General features: G+C 37.6%; 1 protein-coding gene and 1 pseudogene across 2 annotated transcripts in view; both read left to right on the forward strand.

The window, feature by feature from the left end:
- LOC132127618 (obscurin-like) overlaps window positions 1–16933 on the forward strand; it is a 499117-nt gene that overhangs the window by 466245 nt on the left and 15939 nt on the right. The gene's annotated exons all lie outside the window — the stretch shown is intronic.
- On the forward strand, window positions 4521–15642 carry LOC132115406 (uncharacterized; annotated as a pseudogene).

A 16933-nucleotide genomic window follows, 5' to 3' on the forward strand; every position in this document is an offset into this window, starting at 1 on the left:
TGGTCTTAAAGGGGTGGTTCGGGATTTTTGACATCGGACCTCATTTTTAGGTCAGCCTGGTTGTTATTCATCAGTGGAGACATTTTTTTTTAAAAATTATCAAGTCCTTATATTTGGATAGTTGGCCGATGCTAGGCTAGCGCGGGTCAATGGGTATGTGTTAGCCAGCCATTAAAAACCGTTTTACCCACTCCACAGTGCACCAAACGCAAATCAATTATAACACTAGACTATCGATGCAAATGTCCGTTGAGAGAATAATGTTAGAAATCAAACTTACCTTACATCTCAATGATCCTAAAGGAACTAGTTTCTCAGCCGCTGCGGAATTTTACTTTGCTCCGGCTCTACTTTGCTCTGCTTATGTGATGTTAGTGATAATCAGTGTGCCAGCGGCAGGTAAATACACTTGCGTCATGTGTGGACCGGCTCACTCGGTTGCCTAGGTAATCAATATCACTCCGCTGCTGCTGTCGACAAGGCTTATGATTACAGGGAACAAATTATAACTAATGCAATGTGATGAAAGGTAAGTTTAATTTCTAACATTATTCTATCAACGGACATTTGCATCGATAGTCTAGTGTTATAATTGATTTGCGTTTGGTGCACTGTGGAGCGCGTAAAACGGTTTTTAATGGCTGGCTAACATATACCCATTGACTCGCGCTAGCCTAGCATCGGCTATCTATCCAAATATAAAGACTGGATAATTTAAAAAAAAAAAATGTCTCCACTAATGAATAACAACCAGGCTGACTTAGAAATGAGGTCCGATGTCAAAAATCCCGAACCACCCCTTTAAATAAAGGGTGGGGGAAAATTTGTGCAGCAGAGCCAGTTAACGAACGTACATGCCAGGGCCAGACTGGCCATCGGGAGCTCCGGGACATTTCCCGGTGGCCTGATGGTCATTCTGGCCTGCCGGCTACCGCTGTGCAGTCGATCAGGCTGACGTGCAATAGGCTGCTAATGTATGCAACTGCGAATTAATTGACGGTTTTATGAATCTACGAATCAGACGATCGCGGTGAGAAAATGACACCACCACATGACCAAACATCAGCGAAGCACTGCCTGATTGACTATATCCAGAGGCAGGCTTTATCTTAGAAAATCGCGAAAAAAATGGAGCGTAAACACAAAGGAGCAGCAGAGAGGGAACGTGTAAAAAGGAGAAAAGCCCTGCCCACAGACGCAGCAAGTTGCTGCAAATTCCCAGCCATGTTGGCCAGTAAGGGAGCAGGTCGGTCAGAATTACATTTATATTTACTAGGGATGGGACGGTTCACTGAAAAAAACGAACCGTTCAGTTCTGTTCTAAAAAAAATTCTCTCTGTGACTTCAAATTTACTGATACATGTGTGATTTTCTCTACAACTACAAATCACACTGTCACAGGTGTTCAGTCATTTTGACTCAAAAATACCTTCATAATTTCCTCTTGGTCTTATGTATTTGCATGATGAATTGTCTTCTACACTGTAAAAAGAATAAAAAGTGTGCTGTAAGTGTTAGACTGCAATAAGCAAAGCTCATCAGTGCTCTTTAGTGGTTAATATCATTTATTACAGTATGTCAACAGAAAATTATACTTTAGAGCAGCTTTTTTGTTGTGAATTATGACAATATACAATGCATACAGGCCCGTAGCCAGCTATGAGGTCACCCTCGTCTCAAGAAATATCCACGTCCACACGAAACCGATGTAGTATAGATGCCAGACCAGCATGTGGTGCTGTAATTCTGCCACAGAGATACACTTAAAACGGAGAAGAAGACATGAATTTCCTGATAAACATTGCGCGTGGTACACAAGCGAACATGGATCAATACATTTATTAATCCGTGTTAATGTTAGCGTTCAGTGTTTGTTCATGTTTTTGTTGCTGTTACGTGATGTAGTGGTGTTTGACTAGGGGCGAGACGTGGGCTAATGACGCCATATTTTCAGAAAATGTACGGATTCGCCGGCCAGACGAAATGCTAAGGCGGCGTTTTCAAATATATCCACTCTGGGACCCGGTTTCAAAACAACGGTTTCACTCTTTCAAAACGCCAGATCCGTGTGGACGAAAATGCCTATCCACTAAAAAGTTTGTGTGCCGAAAAAAAAGAGGAAAAAATAAAAATCTTGGACACCCTATCAAACGTCACTGGATAGTGCAGGAAGGAAGAGGAAGAGGAGGAGGCGGCGGAGGAGGAGGATGATGAGGCGCGTCATGACAGACCTTCAAAGAATAATAAAGATATTTTTTTTTCTGTTCAGTTTTTTGTCTTATTTTAGTTCTTGTACTATTTGATTGTTCATGTAAATACATAATGTACATTTCTATATTTTGGACTTTTATTTATGTTGCCTAGCAGGTTTTTTGTCTTATTTTTGTTCTTGTACTATATATTTTTTTGTACTATTTGATTGATCTTGAGTAAGTAAATAATGTACATTTCTACATTTTGGACTTTTATTTATGTTGCCTAGCAGCTATGGATTTTAATTTTACTGTTATAGGTGAACATATAGGTGCATATATACGTGCATATATGTACCTATATAGGTATATGTATGCACATATATATGTGTACATATATGTGTAAATATATGTGTGCATATATGTACATATATATGTTCATATATATGTGTGCATATATGTACATATATGTGTGTGCATATATGTACATATATGTACATATAATATAGGAAAACGGCCAATTTTATATATGTCACATATATTAAAAACCTATATCAAAACCTATATTGAAACATATATGTTTATATAGGTTATTTCCATGTGGGTCATGCAAGCTAAAGACAGACAACAAGATAAATATAAAAATGTAATTAATTGTAAAAGTGAATGAGACAGCGATTTTAAAGAGAAGACTAGGGGCAGCTTAACCTACACGTGGTAAGTTTGAGTCAGACAGAACATCTGACTCAATCAAGTACTTTTGCCTCTTGAAATACCTTAATTCCTCAAATAAAAGCCGGGGCCTTTATTTACCTGAACAGCAGAAGGTAACAGGCTTTTATTTGAAGCAGGCTTTTATTAGAGGCAGGCCTTTATTTCTAATTCCATCTGTTTGATAAGTAATTGTTTTAAATAACCCATTTTAAATTAAAAGCGATAGCATTCCAGTGGACAGAGATCATAACATTAGCACATAATCAGTTCAGAATCAATCACCAAAAGAATCAGTTCGGTTCAGACGCTCTGTGTGTCGGTCTGCTTCACGCTGAATCACACATGCGCAGTATCATCAGCTCCTTGGTTCTCGAATTGGACGCGTCCAACAGAAACGGTTCTCAGTTCAGTGTACTGGTGACCTGAAAACAGATGCAACCCGTTCTTGACTCGAGAACGAGAAATGCTCCGGCAGTGGGCGTGTACGTTCGTTATCTGGCTCTGCTGCACAAATTTTCCCCCACCCTTTATTTAAGACCAGCCTTTATTTGTCCGTGTTGACCACGCCCCCGGCCACTATAAGAGGCCCGGTGTTTATTTGACTACCGGTTTTTATTTGAGGAATTACGGTAAATTTACCCATCTTTTGAATTGATATTGCATCAATCGTTTATAAATGATAAATGTTGCATCATTACAATACAATCAACAACAATAACTTTAGCAGATTAGTTAACATACCTCAATTCATATCGCTTCAAGAAGGTCTGCTGCTATCATACATATAGATATGGTCTGCTGTTCTGATATATGACTAGGCTCATATAATTAATATACAGCCTCCCCCTACTGAACGCATGAGGAACAACAGTGGCGTAAAACTGCTTGGGGCGTATATCTACTGGCTCCAGGTCTGCAGCCTCCCCCTACTCAGCAGCAAACCAAAGTAGCTCTTCTGATTGGCTGAAACTCTGCAACTCTCATTGGATGAATTTACGTACTAATTTGCAGATGTGCAAAATTTCTCCACGACTTCACATTTCCTAATACGGGTGTATTAATAAGTAAAGATATATATATGTATATATATATTTATATATATAGGATCTCCTTCAATACTTTCAGAATCTTTACTTATTTCAATGATTTTGATGTTTCTGTATTTTGAAATATATATTTTATATTAATATATTTTAATGACAGTATATTTTTTAAACAAATTTAATTATTTTATTTATCAAACTAAGCAGAAAATAGTACAAACTTTGCTAAAGTGATTGCTTTGAACAAGTATTAACTAACTTTGTATTAACTGACATTATTTTAGCTGAAGCATTTATATCAATACTGTGTGCCCCATGTGTGGAAAAAGGTCCCTCTTTACCACCTCATGCATTTATAAGGTTTTTAAACAAAATAAACAACTAAAATCTGTTGCTTGATTAATGTCCAATAAAAAGTATATTTTTTTCTTTTCTACAAATATACATTTTAGGCATTTTTTTTTTCTTAAGGTGGACATTTAGCCCCGTTGTACCCTATATTTTATAGAAACTTCTTTTCTTCATCAGTATAGTGTGAGTGAAATGCTGCTCAATGGTCAGTTGGTGAGAACAGAGGAAGTTAACACCCACAGGATGAGCTGATGGTGTTAAAAAGAAGAGCTTTAATTATAGAGTGAAGAGAAAGACTGACAGAAACAGAAAATGGCTGATAAGCGTCACATGTGTCTGCTGGGACGGATCATTCTCTGTGCACTTCTTACAGGTAAAGACATCTGTATATGATCTATAAGATGAAATATGTGTGTGATGTCAATAACGTGTGTGATGTGTTAATTACTCTGACATAGTGTATGGAGTTTGAATGTGCACAATCTTATTTTGATGAAACTCATTAAGTCATTAAGTTGTTATCTCAGAGTCATGTGGAGAAAATACTGTTTTATTATCTAATGCATGTTTATAATTGTGCATATACTGCTGTCACACTCAGGCCATCCTTAATTTGGTTTGCAGTAACAGATTATTTTTTATATAATTATATATTTTTTCAAGTTTCAATGTAAAAAAAAAGTACAATATTGGTGATGGTCATTATGTAGGTATGAATTTAAACAAATTAGCATATCGTGACGTCACTGACTGGGTCTTCAACCCGTGTCTTCGGGTGCATCATTGCAAACCTCATTTTGATGGAGGCTATATAGACCACAAACAAATTTAAATCTTTGTCAAAAACATGTTTATTGCATGAATTTCAGGTGAGAAGAAAAAAAAAAATGAGGTACTGTTATACTGTTTTACTTGCATCCACTGCTACGTGTCAATGCAATGCAACCTACAAATGAGAGAACGTTTACTTTGCTTTTTTGGGTTGTCCCTTTTGTGAAAAAAAAAAGTGTTCATTGAATCCATTGTAAAATCGATTTTGCATGTCTAGATGCATTTTATACAGCAAATAACACCAAATATAGGTAAATCCACGGACAACAGGCAGGAGGAATGTAAAGATTCAATATATTGGTAAAGACCAATATTTCTGATGATTTATTGGCATGAAGTTACGTGCAAAATGACAAACAGGAGTGCAACATTCTCGAAAAACAATAAGCAGAGTGAACTGCCATAATGCAAAACATTTACTGCAGGCTTCAACATGGCTGTGTTTACGATTAGAACAAAAAAAAAAAAAAACGCATAGGCGATTCTAGCCCGAATCTGTATCTGTATGCATGAGATCTGTATGTATGTCTGAATACCGGCAGAATTCACATTTCTGTTGTAAAAAGAGAAACATTGTGCAGAAGTATTATTTGCTGTTATGTGTTTGTCCGAAGCTGCAGTTGCTGTGTGACGCGTGTTCCAAAAAAAAAAAACCTGGACACGCTCCGAGAGAAGGCCGTGAAAATCAATTTACTATTTTCGTTTTCGAAACTTGTGTTGGTTGATTCGTGCAATAGATTTTCGAACATAAAGTGACAGTCGAGACGGAAGAAAGGATGGGAAAAAATCTGGGCACAGTTTTTCCAGAACTTCGTGCCAAGTTGAAGCGGTGTCGAGATGTTTTAATAATTGTTTTAGATGTATTAACGTGCCCGAACCCGTATGACTTTGAACAGTGACCGCGGACATTTTGTTTACTGCAGCAGCAGCCATCATTACCAAGAGCGAACCTTTGACTCTGACAGTGAGTGAGAGGAGACGAAGAGAACGCACAGGCCATAGTTTGACATCCGTGTAAACATAGATTATTAAAGAAATAACTTAGCCTTCGTTTGGTCGGTCTTAATGCAAACGTACAACCGGCAAGTCGGTCGGACTAAAAACAAAAAAATAATAATAATTGAGTCGGTCCTAAATTGACAGGGTCGGTCGGGTTACGGCAAACAAGAATATTTTTAAGGATGGCCTCAGAAGTCTTTTGAAAAGCTCTGTTTATGTTAAAAGTATTATAAAGTGAAATCTGCTGTATTCCAGAAATCAGGTTATGTGACATGTCTGGGTAAGATTATGAATACATAAACTGATAATTAAACTTTTGGAGTATGTAGCCATAGCAACCCATTCTCTGAACATTACTGGCTCTGGAGCAGGTTTTGTTCTGGGATGAGTTTACTTTAGATGTGTTTAGCACATGTGTCTCCTGTTCATGAGGGCCCAGATCATGTGATCGATGTCACACATTATATGTCTATATATATACATTATATTCAATATATTTTAATTATATTATATATATTATATAAAGTCCAATAACATAAAGCAATGATTATTTACTCATTTTCTTATTTTTTGTTCTCATCTCACAGTATGGATCTGCATTCAAAAGGATTTTTGCATTCCTATAATAATAATAATAATATTAATAATAATAAAAAGCATCATACATCTCACCTTATAACAAATGCAGAAATTAAATGAAAAAATAAAATAAATAAATGATACAGGCCAGTTTTATAAAGCAGGAAAAATTAGCTCCAGAGCACAATTCTAAAACAGTGCAGATCTGTGGGTGATTTACTAACAATCACGCAAATCAAAGAACAGACGCAACATCTCATTTACATATTGACCAACACAATATAGTGCCGCACAAATTAGCGTAGTCACAAATAAAGAATAAAGAAATAAAGAAACCACAGTAGATTAAAAAGAACCAGATGACAGAAAATGAAAGGATGCAAGAAGTTTTGATATAGCTGGTGAGTGGTGTACACAGACCTCTGGAGGGGCAAAAATGGTGTTATGGGGGGGTCTGGGGGGCTTTGGTGGATGATGGTTGGGGGGTGGGTAGCATGTACAGTATTGGTTTGTTAGGGGGGGCAATATGGCAAAAATGTCTTGGGACAACATGTAAGTGAATAAACAATGACAGAAATAAAATTTTAGGGTGAACTATCTCTTTAATTACAGTCGACAGCATGTTCAGTACTGTCCCTTTAAGACCTGCACTCATCTGATATACAGACATGCATCTATTTCTTTCATTTTAAACATAACCAACTGATGCTATACATAAACCTTGTGTTTTGCCAATATTACCACAAAACATAACTTAGTTCAGTAATCAGACACAGTTTGAAGGGTTTTTAAATTTTTGTGTGCATGCTTTGCGTGCTCAGAGAAAAATAAAGCACGTCAGAACAGCACACAAATAAAACATATAAATAACCAGCAGGGCTTTAAAGCAAATACGCTTAAAAAAAAAATAAAAATAATTTACTTTTGTGTATAAGTACAATGTCCCATGAGAGGGTCACTGGGGATGTTAATGTATGCAGGCCACTGCTGGCTGAAGGGAGCCCTAAGCAGAACTGTATTGTTGTGCCCCCTCCCCAAATTATTATGGAAGTAAAAAAAATAATAATAATAAATGAAAAAAAAACATACTTTAGGGGTCAAAATTATCAAAATAACTTTAATAAAATATAAAAGTAAATAACTAAATTGTAATTAAATTGTATTATTTACAAATTACAGTTGTAGCTAGACAGTTGCCTACGGTCAGGGTGCGATTTGCCGAGAGGGATGCGTGGGATTTCCCCCTTTCTGGTCAATGTATCCCTGCCTCTGCTGAATTATTTTTATCCCCGGGTGGGGATAAATTTACCCCCCCCCCCCCCCCCCCCCTCAGAGTGATCAGTGTTACTCCACTAGTAGGGGCGAGATGGATCACAAAACTTATCACGGATCCGTGGTTTGATTAAAGTCAATTTTATTTTAAAATGCGCTACTTTCTCAACCGACTGGCTGAGGCCAGCATAAAAAGACCACTACTGTTTGTGGTCACGAAAGTTTACAATTTTCACGTGTTTTTAAGCCTTACAGCTTGTCAGTTAAAACATTAAAAAGAGTTTAAAGCATTCTAATACAAGCGCGGAAAAGCTGAACTGAGTAGCTGGTTACTCGCGCGCTTTGATCGGTGCGCACGCGGAGAGAGAGCCGCGTCTCACAGACAAACGAACAAAAACAAATCGCAGTTTGAACAAACAAACGGATGTGTAAGAGCCCAATTCAGTACCACGGTGTTCTGGTGTTTAGGGCTCACACAGAGAAAGGCGTCTCAAAACACTTGAACACTGAATTTGCATCTCTTGTGCCGACAAATACGTACATACAAAATATGTCAAAATACCTGTCTTGGAAAGGATGTTCAAAAAAACTGTTGGTTATGTCTTAAGTGAAAGTAAATAGTTTAGAAAAAGATCGAATGTGTATTATATTGGATGCATTCATTGTCTCTTAAAGTGACCGCACTTAATTTAGCTACTAGCTGGTGTAATGTTAATCCAAGAAAATGAAAGAAAGAAAATTACTCACTGATCTTGACTGAACTACTTTGTAGTTTTAACAAGAATTTATGCACAGTCAAACCAACAATTATTCAGACACCAGATATAATTTTTGATATAAGGTGCAGGACACTATAATACATTTATGCGAGTATAGCAAAATAAAGCGAACTGTGACATATTATACCAAAAATTCTTCATACAGTACAGTATTACAACTCCTACTACTACTACTACTACTAATAATAATAATAATAATAATAATAATAATAATAATAATAATAAAACTGGGACCAAAAATTATTCAGCACCATATAAAGCACCATGATTTGCTTACACGTGTTTTTTCCTGAATAGCTAATGCAACCTTTTCACACCACAGACTGAACAAAATTAAGCATTGCTTGGTAATTTTTCAACAAAGTATTGATCGTTGTGTAAATATTGTCAAACTAACAGCTGTCTGAAGTTTTGGTTGATTGTAATTCATTACATACATTACACATACATACATTATCAAGATGAATTTGTTCTGACAGTTTAACTTGAGTTCTTGTCATATTTTATTACCATTTTCCAAACTATAGCAAATAAACTGTGATAATGTTCGAAATGTTGAAGGTGTCTGAATAAATTTTGGTGTGATTGTATATTTAATTTTTAGAGTGAAGACTATACAGTGCTATTTTACATTTACTTAATCGGTTTCTGTACCTGGACACTTACACACTTGAAAAAAAAAAACTTAAACATAAATAGAACAAACATAAAAATTAAACAATTTCAAACAGGGCCCACTGGTTCAACATGCACCGGGGCCCGCAAACCCCAGCTACGGCCCTGTAGGGAGGCAATACAATACGAAGCACTTACTCATAAATATGTTAATTAGTGCATGAGTCATCTAGCTCATGTTCTCATGATTTCTTTTTATGAATTAAAATGTTTCAAAGCATCCCCCCCTCTGTTTTTTTCACAAATCGCACCCTGCCTACGGCTTTGATTTTACTAATACAGTTAATAGTCTCAAGCATTCAGAAATGACACAAGAAAATTTTACTTCAATAAAAACAAGGTTTAGTCTTTGTAAGAGTTGTGATGTCCACATGTTTTTGTTGAAGAAATTATAGAGGCCAGCATTTCTATCACAAAAAAAGGTGGCCAAAAAATGAGAAATTAATTGGATATTTGAATTAAATGTTTGGTCAATATTAAACAAGGATTTGATCGTCCTGTAAGTGTTTCAACAGCAGTTATCAGGCCTTTTAGCGCCCTTTGCAGACATTTGTAGCCTAGGCTATGTAATGTACATACATTGTTTATTTTGTATCACATTATGAATTTTTACAGTGTTATTCAGTTATTATTAATTAACCAATCATTATCGCCTCATTGTTTTTATATAATGAATTTTATGGCATTTTAAAAGGTTGTTGTTCACTTAGGTCTGTTTTTATTACCACAAAAATGATCTGAGTACTTACTTATTTGAAGGGATTTGAAGTATCAAAGCCATGGTTTATTAGTAGTTATCATTGCTACAAGAATCTTTTTTTTTTTTTGTAGTAAAATTATGGTTCATTTTCGGAAGGGAACATGGAAACTCAGAGAATATTAAGGTATATGTAGCGGTGTTATTACTATCACCGACATTAAAACACGTTATTAACTTAATGTTATCAAAATCACTGTTGGGAACGTTACTTTAAAAAAGTAATTCGTTATAGTTACTCACTACTTGTTCCAAAAAGTAACTGAGTTAGTAACTGAATTACTCTATAATAAAAGTAACTCGTTACCAGGAAAAATCGTCGTGAGATGCTTCATTAAATTAGAGTTGCTAACAACGGATGTCGCCAAAGTCTTCGCTCCTGGACATAATGTACATATTACATGTACGTTCTTGCCTTTGACCACAATGAAAGCTGAAGTAGGTAACTTTTGTAAAAATGTATTTGTGAAACCTGTCATTATGTCCTGACAGTAGAATATGAGACAGATAATCTGTGAAAAAATCAAGCTCCTCTGGCTCCTCCCAGTGGTCCTATTGCAATTTGCAGAAATCCATAATTCAAAGTGCTTTACATAAAAGAAAGTAAAATAATAATGAACAAGAATAAAACAAGCAATTTTAAAACTTTTAAAATTATTAAAACTGTACTTATTTAAAATGAATTTAAAACAGTTAGAAAATGATTTTACATAAAATAAAATAAAAAAAAAACAGTGAAAATATATATTGCAATCAGTTCGGTCTGTCCCAGTCTGTCCTAGTCTGTCCCTGTAGTTGGTGTGCAAACTGTACTGTACAACATCTCCATCCTCTAATGAAACATCAGTCATAACAAACATAATTACCCAAAAAGGATAGGTGAGTAACTGAAGTGTGCTGTAATATAGCTTTGAAGGCTGTGACTGTGAGTGTACGTAACGTTTTCTCAATGGATGGAAGTGACGGTCAGCTTAGTTTTATTTACAAAGGATCTTTCATCTTTGTGGTACATTACTGGGGAAGTTAAGCACTCACAGCCCTTACAGTTAACACCTGAGCAAGCTGCTCCAACAGTTAGGTGACGTGGGGAGGGGCAGCTTCAGAGTTGTAAGTAGACTGAGTAGGAGCTGAGTAAAGCTGTTCATTTCTCTTAATGTCTTGTACACGTTCATCCAGTGTCTAGTTTTACCACAGTAATGACAACTGCTCTCCTTCTTAAAACGTTTCTGTATGTCTTGTCATATAACAGCAATAGCATTATTAGCAGCAGCAAGAAGTTTTCCTAGTTAACATTTGTGAGAATAAAACGTCAAGCATCGTGGATTTAGAATAGTAAAGTGAATTACCTATTCGCCTGAAATCTCCAGTGCTTTTAATGTCTTCTGTGGGCATTCATTCATTCATTAACCATGAACCGATACTTGAAGATGCACACCTCACTAGTGGAGTTGGTTCACAGTTAGCGTTTTGAAGTTGTTCACAGTTTAAGTCAAGATGACGTTCAACTGTCTTTTATAAACATCATACTGTCAACAGCCTTACCTATTTAACCATAACAACTTAATGAGCATCAGAAAATAATATACTTGCTCAAAAGTGTACTCGCGCCGCATTGATGCATTGACGCTAATTCTGAAAGGGGCCACATCTTTATTTCACTCGACACTTCATGTTCAGTGATAGTGAAGAGTTGTAATGAAAGTCATGTTTAGTGATAGTTTAAAAAAAATAATGAATTAGTTTACAATTTAAAGATGCTACTAATAATAAATTATTTCCAGTTAGTAGCCCATGTGCAATGGAGCTAATAGTAGGACACTTTTTAACTGGGATTTACTATCATGTTTTCAGTTGAGCTTTCAGCAATTGTAGTACTTCAGTACTATGGAGTGTAGTAGTATCTTTTAGTTCAGATTGTGTTATTAGCAAAGTGTTAATAGCAGTATTCATAGCATATCAATTCAAATTATTACTGTTGTTTATAGCAGCAGAAAGTATCTGGTTGCTTGAAATTTCAGTGATAACCGATGGGTAAGTAACTCTTTAAAATTGGAATAGGTTTTTATGACTTATTTAACAGGGCGTTCAAAGATTTTGTGAACTCTTCAAGCAAAATAGGCATTATCTGCTTGTGTTCATTGTTATAAAGACGCCTATAGTAATTGTAAGTAGTTTTGTGCAGCTGTAGCAGCAGTATACATTGCCTAGTTATTCAGATCTCAGTTTTTAGCAAACTTAATAGCAATTCAAGTCAAGTCTGCTTTATTGTCAATGCTTCCCCATGTACAGTACATACATACAGAGAATCAAAATTACATTACTCTCAGACCCCCAGTACATACATATAACACTAACAGTAGAGCCTAAAAATCTAGATCAAATATAAAATATAAGATACAGCTATAAAATAAGGAAATGTAAAAAGAGACATGTAATAAAATTAAAAATAAAGTTAAATAAAGCAGTGCAAGGCACATGGCAGATAGAGTGCAAACCAGTGAAGTGATAAAAAGAGATAAAAAGAGTTTTTAGTGCAAATAAAGTTTATTTTATTGATTAAAGTGACAATGGCTCAAGAGCAGTTATTTTATTTAACTGACTGATGAGGTCGTAGAATGACGTCAGTTCCATGGAGAATGAGATAGTGAGCAGACTAGTGCTGCACAAAGTGACTGGTGCATGTCATCGCATGTCAGTGGGAGGGGGGAGTTGAAGGACCTGGGGATGTGGGGTGTGGGGGGTGGGGGGTTCATAGTTCAGTGGTGCCTGGGGCTGGTTCGGGAGAGAGTTCAGCTTCCTGACAGCCTGATGGATGAAGCTGTCCTTCAGTCTGTGGGTCCTGGCCTGGAGACTCCGCAGTCTCCTCCCTGATGGTAGCAGACTGAAGAAGCTGTGTGACGGGTGAGTGGGATCACCTGTGATGCAGAGGGCTTTACGGGTGAGACGAGTTCCATAAATGTCCTGGAGGGAGGGGAGAGAGACACCAGTGATCTTCTCAGCTGCTCTCACTATGCGTTGCAGAGTCTTTCGGCAGGACGCATGGCAGGCGCCATACCACACAGTGATGCAGCTCGTCAGGATGCTCTCAATAGTGCCTCTGTAGAAGGTGTACATGATGGGGGGTGGGACTCTGGCTCTCCTCAGTTTGTGGAGGAAGTAGAGATGCTGTTGTGATTTCTTGGCCAGTGCTGCTGTGTTTTCAGTCCAGGAGAGGTCCTCTGTGATGTGCACACCCAGGAACTTGGTGCTGCTCACTCTCTCCACAGTCACACCATTGATGGTCAGAGGAACATGCTGAGTGTGTGCTCTCCTGAAGTCAACAACAATCTCCCAACAGTCTCAGTGACTTAAAAAGGCTGGCTGGTATGTGAATTCCTCAAGCGAATAGGCATCACTTGCATTTCATTTATTTAAAAGGGGCTTAGCAATTCTAAGTACGTTTGTGCAGCTGTAACAGCAGTATGCATAGTTATTCAGATTGCATGAAGCAAATTTAATAGCAGCAGCATGCATAGCAAATTCATATTCAATGTTAGAAATAATATTAGCAGCAGGAAGTCAAATTGTTGCTAATATAGCAGCGGCAGCAGAAAAGTACTTTTTAGTTGCTGACAATTCGGTGATAATGCATGGGGAAAGTAACTCTTAAGTGAAATAGGCATTTTTAATTGTGTTTGCTCATTTATAGAAAAATAAAAACTTATCATAGCAATTCTAAGTACATTCATGCAATAGTATGCATAGCTATTCAGATTGCTAGTTAATTAAATTTAATAGCAGCAGCACACAACAATTTCAGATGCAATTAGAAATATTAGCAGCAGTCCGCATGTCAATCTAGTTATTGTTGCTATAGCAGCGGCAACAGAAAGCACATTTAGTTGTATGAAATTTATGTGATAAGATAACGCTTGGATGGTAGTGAACTTTTTAGGTGAAATAGGTATTTTATTACTTTGCTATTCAATTCAGCAGGATTTACAGAACTCTTCAAAGTGAAATACAATGTGTTCATACAATGCAAACATTACCATTCTTAGTATGCAATTTGAAAATCTTTAAATAATCAAAATAAATGAACAGCTGCTTTTGAGGCAGAATTATTCCCAGGCATATGACATCACAACTACAGGCTGTTCAATGATTTAATATTTCGCCAAATATGATGTTAATAAGTTAAAGGTAAATATTTCCATTGCATTCATGTCAGTGAACTTTAATGAAAATTTTTAGTTCGAATTTAAAACTAATTGCTCCGGCCGCTCGAGTCTGAGTCAGGTGGTTGCTGGGGGTTTCTTCGTCGATCAGCCTACAGTGTGATTCCTTTTTGTTAATGACACAGAGTGAGTGGTTCTACTGAGGTAAGTTTGAGCTATCTGGTCAACTGATCAGGTACACACAGCTATAGTCCACTAGTGTTGAACCATTCGTCAAAGCCGGCCAAGACTTTTAAACCCACAGTTACAGTAGCTGGATATGTTTTGTCCCATGTCTCAAGAATCAGTGATTTCATAATTAAGTCATTAACCCACATTATTATTAGTATTATTATTATTATTGTTGTTGTTGTTGTTATTTATTATTATAATGATTATCATCGTTGTTGTTTTTATTATTATTATCTGTAGGTATCAGTGGAGCAGATGTGACTCAAGTGTTCTTCAGTTCAGATGAAGATGTCCGTCTGTCCTGTAATGATGCTCTTTCTGACTGCACATCAACTACATGGATCTATAGCAGACCGTCAGACTCACAGTCAGAGTCAGGGTCAGTTGAACTGATTACTTTAGGAATAAAGAAGACTGACACAGAGAGACACGAGAGACTCCTCACAGTCTGAGATCAGATCAGGCCGCTCTCTGACTCTCTCCTGTCAGTTATATTATGATGATCGAGTCTCTTGTGATACTTCAGTCCGTTCTGAGGGTGTTGATCTGATCTGGGTGAATCAGGCCGGTGTGAATCTGCAGACAGACTCCAGATTTCAGATCTCATTCTCCTCAAAACAGTGTCTCATCTCTCTGACTACAACACTCCTGGATGAAGATCACAACAGAGAGTGGAGATGTCAGCTTAAACACAGAGATCAACTGAAGACCTCAGCCACATATACTGTCAAGTATCCAAGTAAATGATTTATATGAACAATTAATCATCAGTCATTTAAATATGATGGTAGTCTATGACGTATCTGAACCTTCATCTTTTCCAGCTCCAAGCGAAACAAAGCCACCGTCTCCAGTCACCAGCTCTAAATCAGCTGCAGCTCCTACACAAGCAGGTCCAGAATCAGCTGTTAAGATCAATGTTTACTGTGACCTGAAGACCTCACTCAGATACACTGACATGTGTTCAGATAACAACACTACATTTCTTTAACCCCGCAAACTGACACAAGATCACTTCAATATATTATGATTAAATCCTGATCTGATCATCACAAACTATATATCATTAGGTCTAAAACTCCTAAAAAATATTTTACCACGGTTTGTTGTTAATGATTATGTAGAAACACTAATAGATTAAAGGTCCCGTTTTTCGTGCTTTTTTGAAGCTTTGCTTGTGTTAACAGTGTGCAATATAACATGTGTTCATGTTTCGCGTGTAAAAAAGCAGTATTTTTCACACAATTCACTTATCTGTATACCACTGTTTTCACTGTCATAAAAACGGGCTGATAACTTCCTTGTTCTATAAAGTCCCTCCTTCAGAAATACGTAACGAGTTCTGATTGGGCCAGCGGTTCCTGTGTTGTGATTTGACAGCAGCTGAGCGAACGCTGCCCTCCTGGAAACGCGATTGGGCTAGTTTTTAGAAGCAAGTGGGCAGGAGCATGTGCTGGAGATGCACTTATAATCACAGGAGCGTTTTTACTGACAAGATGCGCATGAAAATCACATTGATTTTTTTGCACAGCCCTAACATCTAGTTAATAAAGCTAAACAGCGTTGCCCTTCGTGTAATAAGTTACAGAAACTGTTAAACGCACCAACTTAAATAATAAAATACACTTACCGGTTGTGGTCCATAAACAACGCCTTCTCCAGACAAAGAGGGACCTGCTCCATCTTTCAAGAATAATCTTTGTGCGAATCCGGCATTAAACTGATTGAGATTGAGGAAGCTGTCCTCAGCAAAATGTGCTGCACATAGTTTTACACCTGGATTATTATTTAAACATAATTAAGCTGGCGTCAGCTTCGAGTACCAGCAAGCGCCGGCAGGGGTGCCGGGGGTATGGCTTCGAGACGCAGCGTCTCGTTCCCTCGAGGAACTAGGGTTACATACGTAACCTAGAGACGTTCCTCTTCAGGAACTCGAGCTGCGTCAAAAGCGCTTTGGGGAACGAGTACCAACGCCGCCAGACTACCAAACCCCTGCCTGGTGTGTATCCGAAGAGCACAGCTCAGGACAGGAGGACAGGACAGGAGGACAGAAGCACCTGGAGTGACTGGCATATCTAGGTCATAGAACCTAACGAATGTAGAGGGCGTGGACCACCCCGCAGCGTTGCAGATGTCCAGCATGGATACACCTGCTAGGAAGGCCTTAGAGGCCGCCATACCCCGAGTAGAGTGAGCCTTGGCTCCCGACAGCGGGGGACGACCAGAGGACTCGTAGGTAACGTTGATAGCCTCGACTATCCAATGACTAATAGTCTGCTTAGAAGCAGGAGAACCCCTCTTGGGGGGACCGAAGCAACACAAGCAACTGGTCAGTTTTTCTCCACAGGGCAGC

This window comes from Carassius carassius, chromosome 3 (genome assembly GCF_963082965.1).
Source record: "Carassius carassius chromosome 3, fCarCar2.1, whole genome shotgun sequence".
Taxonomy (NCBI): domain Eukaryota; kingdom Metazoa; phylum Chordata; class Actinopteri; order Cypriniformes; family Cyprinidae; genus Carassius; species Carassius carassius.